General features: G+C 44.7%; 1 pseudogene; it reads right to left on the bottom strand.

Annotated features, from left to right (window-relative positions):
- Positions 1-845: 845 nt before the first annotated feature.
- LOC101980377 lies at positions 846-2190 on the bottom strand (annotated as a pseudogene).
- Between the last annotated feature and the right edge of the window lie 510 nt (positions 2191-2700).

Consider the following 2700-nt stretch of genomic DNA (forward strand, 5'->3'; position numbering starts at 1 on the left):
CTCTTTCAGGAGGCTGAGCACTTGAATGGGGTTTGTAGGCAGCATGCTGCAAGTTAGTTGGAGACATCATGTAGCTGCTGCAGGAGACAGATGCACAAGAACCTTGCCTGTAAACCATGAGCCTTGTGGTAAAACACAAAACAATAGGAATGGGTTAATTTAGGATGTAAGAGCTAGCTAGAAATACGCTTAAGCTTTTGGCCAAGCAGTTTTGCAAATAATATAGTTTCTGTGTGATTATTTCAGGTCTGACCTGCTGGGAAACAAACAGCCTCCACCTACAGATTAGATACATAGAGACTGTATTCTGCATAGATAGGTAATCTTCAGCCACTTCAAAGAACTATGGAATATGTCATTTAAATAACTTGGGACTCTGTTGACATAAGACATGATTGCCCCTGACAGCACCAACCTATTTCCGAGAGAATGTTGAGCATCGAAGACACTCCACTTGGAGCTTGTTTTCTTCTTGGCAAAACCGGCCTTTGGACAAAAACTGCCCACACCTTCACCACTGACAAAATGCATCTCATCTGAACTGGACAAGGAGGATACAAGCAAAAAGACTGCCGAACCTTGCCAAGATAAGGTAATATGCTTTTGAAAATCTTCCTGCCTCTGAAACCTAGGTCTTAGCCAAAGTTGGTTGCTCCAATGCTACAAATGAGAATTCAGGTGATTGCTCAGGTAATCAGTTGTTTCTGTCATCTACTGCACATTTTGGAAGTTGCTTGGTTGCACTTCCTGCCTACTCAAGTAATATTATCTTCGTTCCCAGGCCTCCAATATGGTTGAGGTCATAGTTACCTTCCTCTTATGATCTAGCCAAGCCATTTCTTTCCTTTTGTTTTTTCTTGAGTGGATGGGTTTATTTAGCAGCAAGTTTGAAACTCTTGCTTTAAGCAAGGGTACTACAGTAATTATATCAGGAACAGACAATTTCCTACATTGTCAAATATATAAAAGTTCCTTTGCACTTTCTTCAACACTAATCAACAAGCAGATTCAGTCCATGTTTCTCTGATGTACCATCTACTCAGTTAACCCAAGCTTCTTCTTCAGAGACTCTCGCATCTCAGGTGGAGGAGGGCCAGAGAACCTGAAGGAGACCTTCACGGAGTCATAGATGAACCACTGCAGTGCAGTCAGAGTGCCAATCATGATGATTTGGGCAAAGAGGCCCTTCCACACACCTGGTGCAGAAAAGAAATAAACATGAATGGGTGAAAGAGCGCCCCCTCCCCAAGAAGTGATCTTCCTTAGGGGGAAGCCATCTTACCTCTGCAGCCCAGTCTCTGCAGGACCTGGGAAGCAGTGCCCCCTTCTCTTTATTCAGTATGGAGACCACAGAATCAGCAGGGTGAGAAACAATTGCACAGAAGACTCCAGATATGTAACCTGCCACAAATGTCACAACCAGCTGCTCTGGCTTTGTACATTCACTTCGGGACTTAGGAACCACAAATTTGTACAACGCTTCAACAGTACATTCAAAGCAGGGGAACTTCATCATGGTGTATGGGATCTGTCTCATCCACAGAGGAGCCTCACCTTTGCAGAACGCATTTCAGCCTTTTTCTTTATACATTTGGGGAACAATGTATAAAGCCCTCAATGTGTTGGCATAGCCGGCCTGGGTTTGGATCCAAACTTTAGCACCTTCCATAGGAGCCAGGGCAGTGTCAGCATGGAATTCATCACAGGCAGAAACAGCTAAATATAGTGAGGTGTGCCACAGATAGGTGTTTTCCTCACCCAGCATGTTGCTATACAAGGCTTTGAAAACTTCATAAAAGCTGAGCTTGCAGAGCCCTTGCATGGAATAGCCAATAAAAGTTGGGGCCCATCCTTTAGCCAAACCACGAACACCATCTTCTCTCAGGGTAACAGAGAAGCCATTAAATATGCCCTCATCCTTCTGAGGGTCCACCTGCATGTGGCATTTTATTAAATTCAGGGGAACAACAGCAGTGTGTGTCAGCCCACACCTTAAGAAACCACATGGTGCATAATACTTCATGGAGCCAAATTCAAAACTGTATTCTTCCACGGTGGTGGCAGCCAGGTGGCGGGAATGGGGGTGGGCCCAGGGGGCTGCGGGGACCCGAGAGGCAGTCGTGCACCAGCTGCAAATACAGTGCATTGAAGGGGTACGCCCGGGGACAAGTGCCCCGTGGACGAGAACATCCTCCTAAGATGGCGAACTTTCAACTGCTCACTCGGCAAGGCTTTGGCTGCCGAATGTCCTCCCCACCCGAAGATCTGTGCCCTTTGCTCTAGCCAAGTCATTTCTAATACAAGACTTAGACTCCTTAGGATAGAATAATTATTGAAACATTTAGCATATGTTTCTAGCTAAATATTGTTTATACTGGTTGTAGTTCTAATTTTTATACTTGATATCTTTTCTTATTGTATGCAGTTTCATTTTGGGTTTAGAACTCTCATTTAGACAAAAGGGGGAGGTGATGGGGAAACTCCTTCAGCCAATGGCCTTTGAGAGGCTGGACCAGGTTGGGTGTGACTTTTGGGTACCAAAAAGCCCATGGGAGCACCCACTTGGCCTTTTCAGCTCTGTACACCTGGATGTTGAACCCTGTTCCTGTTCCCTTGTTGTGATCCATGAGTTTCCCTTTCAATAAAGAAAACCTTAGTATACCCTATTTGCTACTAGTATGGGATTTTTTGATTCACATT

The sequence above is a fragment of the Microtus ochrogaster genome, chromosome 1 (assembly GCF_000317375.1).
Source record: "Microtus ochrogaster isolate Prairie Vole_2 chromosome 1, MicOch1.0, whole genome shotgun sequence".
Classification (NCBI taxonomy): Eukaryota; Metazoa; Chordata; class Mammalia; order Rodentia; family Cricetidae; genus Microtus; species Microtus ochrogaster.